General features: G+C 40.8%; 1 protein-coding gene and 1 non-coding gene across 4 annotated transcripts in view; both read left to right on the plus strand.

The window, feature by feature from the left end:
- Nucleotides 1-15,431, plus strand: part of SGCD (sarcoglycan delta) — a 925,354-nt gene that overhangs the window by 280,729 nt on the left and 629,194 nt on the right. The window lies entirely within an intron of this gene.
- On the plus strand, nucleotides 7,151-7,260 carry LOC119237416 (U6 spliceosomal RNA). The gene has a single exon (XR_005123340.1). It is a non-coding gene; the product is annotated as a U6 spliceosomal RNA (small nuclear RNA).

The following is a 15,431-nucleotide window of genomic DNA, read 5'->3' on the forward strand; positions in this document are numbered from 1 at the left end:
AGTCTCAGAATCAAAGGAATGGTGAAAGGTTCTTCTGCTGTGTGGGCTCTAAGCTTGAGGGGAAGTGAAATAAGGGTGAGATCATGTCAGGGCCACAAAGTGCCTACCACCTCCCATTTCATAGGTGACATTCTAACCCCAGCACCTGGGACGGCCACTGTCCTTGGAGAAGTCCCCTCAAGAGGTGATTTTTGGTAACATGAGGTGATGAGGCTGGGGCCTTTTCCCACATGAGTGGTGTTCTTAGAAGAGGGGAAGATTAGGATACAGACATGCCCAGAGCAAGACTCTGAGAGGACATGGGAGAGGGTGGTTGCTGCCAGGGGCTGGGAAGGAAACCAGCCCTGCCAACACCTTGACCGTGGATCCTTGTCTCCAGATCTGTGAGAGAACAGACATCTGTGTGTGGCCACCCAGTGTGTGGAGCCTCATTAGGGCAGCCTGAGTGGACAGTATACACAGGCATCCTTGGGGTGGTGTTTTGATGGCTATGGGCGTGCTCCCCCCGCTCACTTGGGGGTGCACTCCTTCCAGCTCAGGACCACTGGTGGGCTTTTTCTGAAGGTGTCTGTCTGCTTTTTCCCCTGTCACCATTGCCCTCAAAATATTTTGCTTCACTGTCCCTCTTATGTGCCTTGGCACAAGGACTCACTGCCGGACCCTTGCCATTTTAGGGGACTCTGGAGTCCTTTTGGGCATTATTTTATTTTATTTTAAAGATTTATTTATACAAGATCTGGGGTACAGGCCAGAGGCATGGGAGGGTTAGAAAGTCCACCAGAGACAGAGCAGGGAGCAGAACAGGCAGAAGGACCGAAATACGCTGCTGAGGGGAGCAGCGGGCGAGTCCTGAGAGGTCTGCTGTGCCATGTGAGAATTTCTCTGGCCGGCCGGGAATCAAACCGGCACCACGGAGGCTGCAGACAGCTTCACAGTGCTGCACTCAACTCGCTGTGCCACCAGGGAGGTCCCTGGGCATTATTTTAAAAAGCAGACTCTGGCCTCTTTATCCAAGGATCCTGATTCAATATGGCTTCAGTGAGGTTCTGCATTTTTGTGACTGATTCTGTTACAGTTGAGCAAGGTGAACCATCCTGCATAAAGACTACCCTGACCATCAGTGAGAGGAAAGTCATATTCTAGAGACTTTCCAGGGAAAAGTGGAACAGTCCAGGGCCCTTCTACTAGATTTTGTTCCTCACTCACCCCTGCATAAAATCACTCCCATCACTCTCAGAATAAACTGTGCCATCTTTGCCATGTACAAGGGTCTGCACCCAGACACCCTCATCCAGGGACCACTTGGACCATGCCTTCCACTCCTAACTCCCAGTCTGTGGCATTAAGGTGTTCTGCCTGGAGTGCTCATGCCTTTCTAGCTGAATCCCAGTTACCCTGAAATTTAAGTGGGATGTCACTTCCTCATAGTCTCCCATCTCATCAACTTCCCTGTTACCTGCTCTCTACAGTTGGTGTCCTAACTTAAATTTAGGTGTTTATTTGCACAATTAACTGCTTGCTTGAATATAAGACTTTCCCCATTAGCCTCTAAATTCTATAAGGTTTTGTTTTGTTTTTTTCTTTTTTTGTATTGCTCATTACTGTCATTTCCACCCCTGGCAGCTTGCCTGTCTTGAGACAAAGGTGAGAAGTGTTTGTGAAATTAAGGAAGGAGGGACTATGTGTGGATAGACCCAGGAGTGCAATCAAAGGTTTTTCAGGTCATTTTGTGCCTTGCCAGGAAATACAATTGCCACCACCCCCATCTTGAAAGGTCTTTCTCTTCAGTTCTGGTGATGTGTTTTCAAATTCCTTTTTTCCTTCTCCACTCTGTCTGACTGCACTAAGGCTGACCAAGGGCCCCAGGGAAGTCAGTTACTCAGTTGACATGGGATAAAAAGGAGACTTGTCCAATGTCTGACTATCTGGGCACATAGCCAAGATTTTTGACAAGATAAATGACTTAATAATTTCCACCAATCCTCATCCCAAGTCAGAGGATTGACAGAGAGCTGGTCAAAGCAACTATTGAATTGAAATCAATATTATTTCATATCTAAATTTCATTTCCAAATGTGACCAAGGATAAGCTGGTGGATTTTTGTTAGCAATATAATTGTTTTTAAAATAATGATCCCCATAGATTTTCCAGTTACTGTTATAAAGGGGAACAACCTGTTCAAACTGACCCCACAAGCTATTGTCTTAGTTTGCATATTAAAGATGTTTTGATGTTTTTCAAGTGGAAGATCAAAGTGGTAGGGCTACATTCCTCACTATATTAGGAACAAAAGATAGAAACATAGATTTTCTTTTAACTTGTGAGAACTGGCCTTATCTTATATTTCATGTTACTAAGGTCTCAGGGAAGTCCATTTGTGTGTTGCATGCTTAAATAGATTAAGAAAGAAGAAGGTGAAGCAATTCTCTAGCATTAATATCTTCAAAGAATATATAAAAAGAAAGCATCTCAATTAGTTATGCCAGTCCTTATTTCAGGGTAAGATGCTACTTGATATTCATAGCTAGAGGCAAAGCATATTTTAAAATATACAAATATGTGTAGTTCTTAAATATAATATTTGTGTTTTAGAATAACTGTTATTCAAAATGCAGCCAACACTTTGAGCCTGTTCCTTTCTATAGCAGTACTATTTCTGCTCTGCTATTGCTGTTGTGACTACTAGTATCCCTAATAATATTACCACAATTACTACTTGTGTTCCTAGTAATGCTGCTGCTGTGACTACTAGTGCAACTAGTGATATTATCACTGGTATTTCTACCAGTGTTACTAGTACACTGTTGCCACTATTATTACTAGTGCTGCTAGTAATATTGCTGCAGTAACTTGTAGTGCTACTAGCAATTGCAGTTAATGCTGGCACTACTAGTAATGCTGTTGCTGCTGTTACTCCTCATGCTACTGGTAAAATTATCACTGCCATTACTACTAGTGTTACACAAGTAACAGATAGCCACTATTACTACTAGTGCTGCTAGTAATATTATTACCACTATTAATGCTAGTGCTAATAGTAATAGCAATGTTCCTGCAATTATTCCTAGTGCTACTAGTAACAATGTTGCTATTACTACTTTGTGACTAGTAATGTTGTTGCTGCTGTTGCTACTGGCACTACTAGGAATACTGTGTCTAATGCAGTAGCTGTGTTAGTACTGCTAATGTTGCTATCACTATTAGCACTTTCAGTAACAGAGCTGTACCTACTGCTGTTACTGACAATTTCCAATTCCCTGAACAACTGCCATGTTCCTAGTGTCCTATGTTGTGCTTTTCCTTTATTCTTGCATTGTATAATCACTACTTCCTATCAGATAGAGTTACTGGTATTTTCCCTAGAAAAGTGCAGACAGGAGAATGATAGAAGAAGCTCTAATCTTCACACAGTCTCCCAGGAGTTGATTCTGGAGCGTGCCTCAAGCCCCATCAACTTCACCAGAAAGCCCAAGGTCCCTTGAGCCTACCTTGCTGTGTCTTGAATAGTAATGAACAGTAACAAGACTTAGGTAGATGCACAAAGTTTGAGGCAGGATCTCTTTCATACTTCTCTGTCATATTTTTTTGAGATGTATTTATTTATGCATACAAGAACTGGGGTACAGGCCAGAGGTATGTGTGTGGGGAAAAGGATTCACCAGAGACAGAGTGGGAAACAGAACAGGTAGACCGACTGAAATACACTGCTGAGGGGAGCAGCAGGTGAGGCAGGAGAGGTCTGCTGCACCATGTGGTTTAGCTCCCTGGCCAGGGATCCAACTCATGCTGCAGAGGTTGCTGAAACTTCATAGGTTGCGTCTTAACCCCTTGCACCACCAGGGAGGCCCTTCTCTGTCATATTGTTACAGGGACCTTTTCCAAGGGTGTCAACCATTTTATGTAGTACAGATGCTGCATAGGCTGGGGAGTGAGCCCAGCCCTTACAATAGATGAATATATATGTTCTTGGTTCCAGCCAAATTGAGTTAATCCCAGTTTCCCCAAATCTCTGTTGGGAGAAACAGGAATGTGCCCATTCCTATCTCTGGTTCTGTGGGCACAGGAGGCTGGGAGGGGCACAGACCTAAATATAGATGAAAGGAAAACCACTGCTTCCCAGTGGGGGACTGGGGAATTGGGAGACTCAGCCTAACTGCCAGCATACCTCCCCATCATGAGCACTACCAGGCAGAAGAGACCAGAGCCCAGGTTGGGGAGAAGGCCAGTGCAGTCACTTTGTGTATCAAAAGCTCCAAATGCTTGAGGAAAAAGATAAATCTGCAGAGTGGGGAATTCACAGGTGGATAATGGGAAATTGACTGGAGTTACAGCATTTCAGGAAGCCCCTGACACTGAAGACATCTGAGACGCTTGAGAAGGATCCCGCCTGGTACTCTCTTGGCATCTGCTGCATTCAGCCACTTCCCTTCCATCCTTCTAATGGGCTTCTCATTGATCTTGCTTTCCAGCTTGCATTAGTGCCGTTTTGGCCCAGTCTGTCTTTCACAGAGGCTATTGTAACGGAATTAAGAAAGATTTCAAGGAAGGAAATCAAATCACACTAAAATGAAAATTAGGTAGCTTTCAGGAGTAGTCTTCATTTGGGGGGTTTTGTTTTTCAGTGCTGAGGGTGGCTTCTCCAGCTCACTGAGTCCCTGCACTCACAGGTCAGGGTCACCAGTAGGGCTCCCCCCGGCATTTTCTGGACTGTTAGCTGATAGGAAGGCAGTATCTGTCTTCAAGATCCTGGGTTTGAATACCAACTTCTCCACCTCAATGACAGCTTTAGCAACCTCTTGTTTCAGTGCTTTCTCTGTTTGTAAAGCCAGGGAATGAATGGTAAGTACTTAGGTGACTCATCTGACAATTGGATGAGAAAATGCATATTTGGTTCATAGCACATTTGCTAGCACAAACTAAACATTCAATTGGTGTGAGCTGAGACTATTGTTATTGTTGTTTTCGTTGGAATGAAAGACCCCTATTGATCGTGTGTAGGACTCAAGTTTGTTCAATGACTGCTAATATTTCACCCCATTTTCTAAAGAAGGTCACAGAAAAACATTTATATGCATTATGGCATTTTCTATCTGGCATTGATTTTGAATTCAGAACCAAAGTCAAAATGACAAATCCCTTTGGATTTTTTTTTTTTTTTTTTTTCATTTGAGGTCAAAGACTTTCTTTCATTCACTGGCTTGTTCAAGCCAGGCAGTTACTGCATTCTCCCCAGCACTTGTAAGCTTGTTCCAAATGAGTTGTCTGGTGGATTTAAACTTCTCATCCTCCCAGGAAATGAAACTGCACCACTTTGCCAAGCCACACCTTGTATATAATCATGTACCAAAGCTGAGTGCCAGAAAAATTTGGTTCTGTTGGGAGAAATCATTCACCCTAACTTTCACCACCCTGAGATGAAATATAAATATATATTGTGAAATTTTCATCCTTCAATTTGGGCTGCATTGGTGGAAGATAAGCAAAAGATATGTAAATGGATGCTGTTTTATTTTAAACTTTAAAATAGACATGTATTGTACAAGGGTGTCATTGAGCATTCTTCCAGCTGAAGGGTTTTCACACTTGCACTGTCCAACTGCACTGTCCAACCACCAGAAATGTGTGTGTTTTGGGGACCCCTAACACCTTCCCTAAGAGTCTAGGGTCCTAATTCTCATCTTTTGACCTTTTGGTCTTTCTCCTGGAGGAATCTCAAGTTGTCTTTTCCCTTGTTTTTTTCATCAAGTCATTTCCTCTTTGGTTTGTGCTCAGCCTTTGTTTCTCAGGACTGATATTCAGTGGGGGTGTGACAATCCATTTTTTGAGCCTACTCAAATAGTTTAATGGTGGTTGATCAGTAGCCTTTATTCTTGTATGCATTGTATAAAAATAAATGAATCTTTAAAAAATAAAATAAAGTCTTATTCTAAGACTTCCCTAGCCAAGTACCCATTTTGCTGCCTGCCCTTAAAAAAAGTACTGAGAGGGTATTTAAAACATTGCTAAAACTCAAAACAATGCCAAGGGACAGTGCCCAAGGTGGAGGACAGGTCACTGGGGGTGAGGGGGTGGCAGATTCTTCAGCTCAAGTGCTGACCCCTTGCAGGGCAGGAGACCTCCAGACTCCTGCATCTGTCCTCCAGCACCTACTTCCAATCCTGCTGGGTCAGTGGTCAGTTCCCTTCTCACACTGGGTGGTAAACGTGTTGAATGTGCCTATTTACCTCCTTCACAACAGCTGTAAATGGGCTTTTTAATCCTGAATATAAATCCAGGGCAAGGTAGGACCTGTTTCCTTTCTTGGAAGGCATGGTGGGCTCAATCAACATGCCCTTCCGGGAGGTGAGGGGGAAAGTTTTCATTTCAACTTTCTAGTGCATCAAAGAAAAATGAAGGCATGAACTTCTTTCCAGGTTCCATCACAGGGCTCTGTTGTTTGTTTTCCTCTGAAATGAGCTGCATCTCACTAAGCCTTCTGCCTGGCTGAATAGTGGGACAGAATTGTTAAATAGCTGCTATCTTAAAATGGGAGGGGCTTGATCATTATCAGGATCTGGACAAGAAAAGACTTCTGGGGTGGTGGTCAGGAGACACACTAATTTGCAAATAGTCATTGAGGAGGTAGGGTGGCCAGGATAGCTTGCTAGTCAAATGGAGTAATAGATTTGTCAAGAAAAATGTGTACAAACCTTGGAAATGAAGCAAGTAGGAGGCAATGTATGGGTATGTTCCTGTGATTGTCACTTTGTAGCAGTTTTTTTTTTAAAGGTTTATTTTATTTTTTAAAGATTCATTTATTTTTATACAATGCATACAAGAACTGGGGTACAGACCAGAGGTTTGGGGGTGAGAGAATTCACCAGAGAGAGTGGGGAGCAGAACAGGCAGATCTACTGAAATACACTGCTGAGGGGAGCAACAGGTGTGACAGGAGAGGTCTGCTGCACCATGTGGCTAGTTCCTTGGCTGGCAGAGGATGGAACTCATGCTGCAGAGGCTGCTGACAGCTTGACAGTGCTGTGTTTGACCCCTTATGCCACCAGGGAGGTCCAACTTTGTAGCTGTTTTGAATGGGCCCAGTGTTATATCAGGTCAGGATCTCAAAAGTTCCACCAAGAAAAGTTTTACTCATGTCAGTGACTCAAGTCAGTGCTCTCTTTGGCAGCACTTATACTAAAATTGGAACAATACAAAGAAGTTTATTAGCCTGGCCCCTGCGCAAGGATGACACACAAATTCGTGAAGTGTTCCATATTTTTATGTAAATCTACCCATGGATTTAACTCACTTTGAGAGAACAAAGATGGAACACTCTCTAACTCCACATATAAAATTAATTCAAAATTGATTAAAAACTTAGATGTAAGATCCACAACAATAAAAGAGCAGAAAGCACAACAAAACAAAACAAAAAAGACTCAAGTCAGATGCATATAACTACAATCAAAATTCATTGGGGAGAGCCATATTACAACAATTTAAGCATATAATCAAATTGGCAACAAAAGGGGAGAGATACCAAGCTCTTTGCAGGGTTTGGGGGGGTTGACAATGAAGAGTGGGCTCCACCCAGCCAGAAGAGTTCTTGACAAGTCTCCATCAGCAGAGAGGGGAGAGCCCCTTCTTAGAGTGAAAATCCCACAGCAGGACTCTCACCCAAACTTAGAGAAGGTTTCAGCATCACAGTTTTGGAGTGAATAGTGTCTGAAATTGACTTATATTCAGTGCCTATATTTATACCACTTTTCAGAGGCTTATGATCAGGGCTATCTGTTAATTCTGATTTAGGTGGGATCTCTCTATCCGGGCAGGTTTTTATCGGTCCTTGGATTTCTGCACAGCTGTTTATCAGTGTCTTCCTAAACAAGTTGTTGCTTCTTAATTGATGCCTTAATTTGCTCTATTGCATTTACGCCCACCTCTCCATCACTCAGGGTCATTACAATGTCAGTACATATAGTCTCTCATTCAGTAGGGATTGTTGTAAGGTTTATTCATGGATACCCACCCATGGTTTTATTTTTTCCTTATGTAAGGAAATGCACTTTTTTTTTTGACTTGTCAAAGGCTCATGCTTAGTGCATGTTGCTTTGTAACATTTGTCCAGGAGAGCTAGTTCCTGTCCCCCATGCTGATGAATCTACTGTTTTCTAGGACACAAATGGGTTTCATCTCTTTAACAGTGTTATTCTGAGATTCTTTTCTCCTAATTGTTGATCAGTTCTCAGTTTCTCAAATGCTTTTTGACCAAGCAGTACCCAGTGTGTTGGTATCTACTGCTGCCATAGCAAATGATCACAACTTGAGTGGCTTTGCACAACGCAAATTTGTTGTCTCAGTTCTGGAGTCCAAAATAATGCCCTTATAATCCAGTATCAATGCGTGGGCAGAGCCATGCTCCCTTGGAAGCTGTAAGAGGGCTTTCATTACTTTTCCCAGGTTTTGAGGTTACTGTTAGTCTTTGGTGTGTCTCACTTGTGGCTGCATCCTGTAACCTCTGCTGTCATGTGACACTTTCCCTGTGCTGTCTGATTCTTTTACCAGGGCAGCAGTCATAGTGGACTAAGACCAGCCCTCCTCCAGGGAGACTTCACTTTAACTGAATACCCCTAAAAGACCTTATTTCCAAGTGAGGTCCCATTCTGAACTTTTGGGGTTCGGATTTCAACATAACATTACGGGGAACATACCCAGATCCTTCACAACTATCTTACTACTTCTCTCATTAATGAATTAGATAAAATCTTCATTATATTTCTCCCTAAATTTAGATGATAGTCGTGTTTATTTTAACAATTTGGAAATTATACCTCATCTGTCTTTAGAATTATCTGAGCTTAAAAGAAAATTGGAATGGAGGTAAGTAGGAAGTCAGTCTGAAACTCGTCTATGAACTGGATATTTGACCAATGATGGGAGAGAAGGAAGAAGCATTTCCGATCATGACAGTTCAGCAGACAGTGGAAGATGTGTCCCTGGTAACATATACATCTCCCTCTATAAAACATTTATAGGCTTTTTTTTTCCTCAGGAAAAATGACCCTGTTCCTTCTGGACAACAAAGTTCAGAAGTTGTTAGGCCTTGATCAATTGCCCTGCTGCTCACCCCTCCAATCCTCACAGCTGGATGTGCTTGTCTGGCTTGACCTCTGCCTTTAGACATGCCTTTATACTGGGGGTCCTGGGCCCTTGGCTCCATTCATTTCCTTGCCACTCAACTGCACTCCTCATGTCAGTGAGTTCAGTGGTTGTCTTGGGACCTCAGGTCTGTGAGGATGACAGTTCTTGGGTTCTTGGGCTTCTGCAGCATGGTACCCATTCTCCCTGCTCCTGGGCTGGAGGGACATTAATTGCTAGCACAGTCCGCAGCACCCATAGGTGCACAATGACTACTAAAATATAGGAACAGGAAGGTTATGACTGACATAGCTGCCTCCAACCATCCACTTGCGTCTTTGGACTCCGCTCTTGGTTGCTGATCTTTAAAAACAGCAGCTTCTTGGGACTAGGCTGTCATTGCTCTCTTGAATTCCCCCAGTTCACTCTGTGGCTCTGACATCTTTTGAACTTTGCACCTGCAGTCTCTTCATAGGCTAACAACTGCCTGGCATGTTAATCTACTGCCTTTGAAATGAACATCTTCAGGCTCTCTAATAAATAAGAATGTGCATTTGCAGAAAGCCAGGAATCAGTATGAATGAAAAGGCCAGCTTTCCATGTTATCTTGAACAAGTTTTTGCCTATTTTCCTCTTTAATGATCTTGCTTTGCATAAGTTCAAATATTTTACTCTTTGGTCCACTTAGAAGCTTGATGAGTTAGTTAATTAGACCCACACACATTATTATAGGCTCAGAGATTTAATTAAAATGTGCTAATGTGTAAAATCGAATGTGTATCATTGGCTTCTTAATTTTTCCCAAGTTTGATGCAGTGAATAAAGGTACTTACCATAATTTTGGGGGTGTTGTAGAGAACTTACACAAAGTAGCAATTAGATGCTTTACTTACTGCCTAGGATCTTAATCTTCAGGTTAAGATTTTATAGCTGGAAGTCTGATACAGTAATTATATTGTGGTTTTGACAGGATAAATATTTACAAAATGATAATTTAGTGTGAGAATATGCCTGATAGCTGTTAGCATGTCAAAACATGTTCAACAGATCTTACAACCTGTTGGTAGTGTTAAAACCCAATTAATGTATAAATTTAATTTTATAAAATATTTCTCAATGTAAAGTCAAATGTGAAACTGAAGTAGCTTTTCAGACAGTTAATGACTAATGAATCTAAATGATTACAGTATATAATTGATTTTAAATTTATTTATTTATTTATTTTTAATTTTTTTTTTTAATAGAGGCATGTTTTTATTTATTTATTTATTCGTTTGTTTGTTTTGTTTATACACGCACTGGGTACAGTCAGAAGCACGGGAGGGTGAGAGAATTCACCAGAGCCAGAGCGGGGAGCAGAGCAGGCAGAAGGACCAAAGTACACTGCTGAGGGGAGCAGCGGGCGGCAGGAGAGGTCTGCGCGCCATGTGGGACCCTCCTCCGGTGGCCGGGGAGCAGCCGGGGATCGAACCGGTGCTGCAGAGGCTGCGCGCAGCTTCGCAACCCAGCGCTCAACCGCTGCGCCACAGGGTAGGCCCTGATTTTAAATTTAATCTGTAGTAACAAACAGCTTCGGTTTTAACCTGTTACTACTATTACCACACAGTCACTTGACAAACATTGCACTAAATGCTTTCTTTCATTCCATTTAATATTTGGCATGGCTATGGGGTGGAGGTATATGTTTAATACCTATTTTATAGCTTAGAAAACAGATCTAGTGAAGTTTACTTACTAATCTAAGTATCTTACTGCTATGCAGCTGTTCAGAAGCAGAACCAGGGATTGAATCAGAATCTGATGCCAAAGCTCATGTTCTTAAGTTCTGCTCATTACTGTTATTTCCAGAAAACTCTGTTAGTGATATGTATTGTGATGGTTTGTTTTATGTTTATAGCTCATTCACACAGTTTCCTTATTCTCAGTTTCATTTCTTTACCAAACAGAATCATGATTACTCTGTGTAACTGAGAGAGAGGCATTAAAAGACTGTTGATAAGAAAATATGTACTTTATGCATTTTACCATGATGTTTTTTTTAAATTAAGAGATTTGGGAAATTAATATATTTGGGCATCTACTTTATTGTAGACATTGGCTAGGCATCTCACATATGAAATTCATATAATGCTTTGTAGTCTTTGATCCCTTATCAAGTTTGGAAGTAAGATTTTACTGAAATCCCTTATGCCAGATGTGTTTTAGGGTTTGAACATTTTTAATTTAGTTAAAAATTTTAGATTTGTTTTTTAATTTTCAAAAGTTTATTACAGTGTACAATTCCCAGGAGGTCTTGGGTAACACTGTCATCAGAAGATGTATTTTTTTAATGCTAACAAAACAGGTGAAATGTACACATCACCATCTCAGATGGGACAAAGACTTCCTATCTTCTCAGGCTAATGCAGGTTATTTTACCACCAGGTGCCTGCATGTCAGCTCAGGTTTGCTGCCAAGTAGCTTTTAAAAACCTTTTACTTTTCAGAGCTTTTGATGGCAGAATTGTGAGTTGTAAATTGTGAATCTGTATTATCCACACACCACAGATCAAGAACCTGTGGCTTAGACAACTAAGTGACTTAACTTTAGGTCACACAGCTCACAAATAACATATGATCCCCAACTTAGGAGATAACATGTTCAGTAGAAACCTTCTTCCCAAAATTGAACTCTGATTTTTTCCTGTGCTAGTGATACCCAGTATAAATGCTCTTATGATGTTGGACAGCTCCCCATCAGCCAGTCTCTCAAAGGATAAAGGACTGATACACTATAATGTACTATGTATATTGTGTCATGTATATGTATATACATATACATGTATATCCTGTATGTATATGTATATGTATATACATATCATGTATATCCTGTCATGTATATCAAATTTCCATCTGTGCCTGAGCTATTCAGCACTTCATTCTAAAATAAGCTTTGTATAATAAATGAGATAATTTTGCCAAACTGTAGACTAATGTAAATGCTCTGAGTAAGGTAAGGCTAAATGGTGATGTTCTGAAGGTTAGGGGTACTAATTGCATTTTTTTTACAGTATTTTAGTTTATTGGGATGCAATCCCATCATAAATCAAGTAAGTGCTGTAGTGGAACAAGAATTTGAACCTAGACCTTGTTCAAGTGAGAAAGTCCACATTTGATGTCCACTGGTCTCTTTTTTTTTTAAGTGTGCTTCAGCAAGCAGAAAGGAGAAGGAGTGGTTTCCTTCAGTGCTTCAATGTCATACCATTCTGACCCTGAGTCAGCAGATAAAGAAGTAAATCCAGTCCCGGTGTGTGGTTCCTCAGTCAATTCAGTGATGTGAACATAGACTCAGTACTAGAAGAATCTTGCCCTGCTCTGATATTAACAACCAAACCTGCTTGTGCTTTCCTTGCTCACATGCCACCTGGGCAAGAACACACCCACCTGTGAGCACACGCTGATCTTTTTTTTTAAAAAAAGATTTATTTTTTATTATACATACAAGAGCTGGGGTGCAGGCCAGAGGTGCGGGGGGTGACAGAATTCACCAGAGACAGAGTAGGGAGCAGAACAGGCAGTTCTACTGAAATATACTGCTGAGGGGAGCAGCGGGTGAGACAGGAGTGGTCTTTGCCAAGTGGGTTTGTTCCCTGGCCAAGGACTGAACACATGCTGCAGAGGCTGGTCATAGTGCTTATACTGAACCCTTTGTGCCACCAGGGAAGCCCCCACAAACCAATTCTTTAAACTATGGCCTAAGCTTTCAATTAGATTGGACATTTAGTTGGTAGTTTCCTTCAGCTAACAGCCAGGAAAGGTTTCAGTTTTTCTCTGAATGTTTTCAGTCTCAATTCTCCTCTCCCCTATTTTTCTTCCTGAGATAGTGCTCAGAATTAGGATTTGAAGGTATGGCCTTGATCATTGCATTGTCAATTTTAAGAATCACGTGGGGCCCTGTTAAAATGCATTTCACAGGTCATAAGGTGTAGGGTGGGTATAAGATCTTACTTTTCTCTAAAACTCCTGGTGATGATGAAGGTGCATAGACCACATACTGAGTAGCCATACTAAAGGTGACCAAATGCAGGTAGCAGAAAGTAGGGACTCTCTGTCCCTTTGATCTCCAAGGCAGAATTCCTCAAATGATGGAGTCCAGTTACTCACCTGGAACTGATGATAGAGTCCTTGATTAGTGTTACTTGTATCCTGGTCTTCCTTGGCTCGGGGAAGTTTCCGTGATGCTTTATGGCGGGGTGGGCCCATGATGGTACTTATTTGCTACAAATCCCCAAATCTCTGTGCTCCCTCCTAGCAACAGATCCCTGCCATCTAGTATAGATGTCTTCCCCCCACTACACACACACCCCTTGCTGACTCTTAGTTTCTGTGCTATTGGAGAACTGGACCTGCCATCTGAGCACCCTGGGCCATATGTTTAACTGGCTATAACTGCAGTCCAAGATTTTATAGGAAATGTGCAAAGAACTTTTCAGCATCTGGACAGAAGTTCCAGAGATCCCACTCCCAGTGCAGAGCTCACCCTGCATAAACCACCTCCTCATCTCAGGTTACATAACTGAGTACTTACTTGTTTCCTAGAGCAGAGTAAAGGACTATGTGATGTTGGAATCAGGGTGTATACTGAAAGAAGGGAGATGAAAATATGTGAAATGTCTGCCTTAAAAGCTCTCTGGTTTAAGAGAGCTTATATATATATATATATATATATATATATATATATATATATTACATTATATATATTATGATGCATATATATATATTATGATGCATATATATATATTATGATGCATATATATGTTTTTCCTGCATGCTAAACAGGATTAGAAGCAATAATACACCAGTAGTAATGAACCTTCAGAACCCAGATTTTGGTATGAAATACCATGCCCTACTCCATAGAACCGGGGCTCTGTGAAGCAATGTCCATCCCCAGAGTTGGGACATCTTGTGCCAGAAAACAAGACAATGCATGTTCAGAAACTTTTGGAGACATCGGCACAGTATAAGAATCCCCTTAACAAGCAACTATAAACAGGAGACATACTACGGGGCTGAGGGGGAAGGGAATAAGATCAAAACAAGGTGGGTGGGAATTGTATGGGGACTATAACCCAGATGAAAATGCATACATTGTACAGAAATGAAAATGATGTAAAAATATATAAAATTTTAAAAAATAATAATCAAAAAGAAAAAAGAATCCCCTCCAAGGCCTCCTCCTGATGACTCTTCAGCAGAGTTAACCTCAAAATAAGATCTCTAATGGGTGGGTCCATTTTGAAAATAAATGGATATATTAATAATGAAATAAATAACAATGATATGAACATTCTTTACTATCTTAGAGTACCAACCAATAAGTGTGGGGGAGAGTGTGGGGCTTGAAAATTGCCATGTTAGAACAAAGGAAGGTTGGTTCTGGCCAGAATCCAGAATAATGGCATTAAAGTGTCACCTCATTGACAGCTTCTTTGCTGTAAGGGCAGAAGTACTGAACAGCCCATAGAGAAATTGGCCAGTATTTCAACAGGCACCGCAATTAGCCTTACCCACTAAAGGCAGGTGGACATCAGATGCCTTCAGATATGGTAATCAGAAGAAAACACGGGATTAATCACTTGAGATGCATAACCTGAATTTTTCTCATAAGGAACCATCTCCAAAAATAAAATGCAAAACAGAATAGAAAATAATTGACTTTTATTTGTCAAGTGTTAATATCATGAAAGCCAAAGAAAGGTTGAAAAACTGTCCTACATTAAAGAGACTAAAGACACAGATATCTTGACCTTGAACTAGAACCTCTGTAAGAGGGAAATGCTATAAACAGAATGAGTGGAACAATTTGAACAAATTGGATTGGGACAAGATTGACCTCAGAGTGAATATTAATTTAAAATTCTATTTATGAAATTTCTTGAAGTTGATAAATTTGATTATGTATGAGAATTGCCTTGTTCTTAGAATGACAAAATTGAAATGCTAAGAATATGATGGTGCAATCTCTTATTAAGCAAAACTATAAATAATAAAACATCTTCTCAAATTAAAAAAAAACAATACATGTAGGTGATTAGACAGATGTGACATATATAAAACGAAAGTGAATCAGATAAAGGTCTGCAGGAGTTCTTTGTACTAGTCTTGCAAATTTTCTGTAGGTTTTAAGTTATTTCAGATAACAATTTAGGAAAGGATTTGACTGGAAGAAATAAACAGTAAGAGATGACAAGGAACTGTTGAAATTGATTGTTTTACAAGGTATGTCAGACTTTATCAAATATTAAATCACATAAGGTTTTTTAAAAATGGCA

The sequence above is a fragment of the Talpa occidentalis genome, unplaced genomic scaffold (genome assembly GCF_014898055.3).
Source record: "Talpa occidentalis isolate TD23 unplaced genomic scaffold, MPIMG_talOcc4v2.1 talOcc4.9, whole genome shotgun sequence".
Lineage (NCBI taxonomy): Eukaryota > Metazoa > Chordata > Mammalia > Eulipotyphla > Talpidae > Talpa > Talpa occidentalis.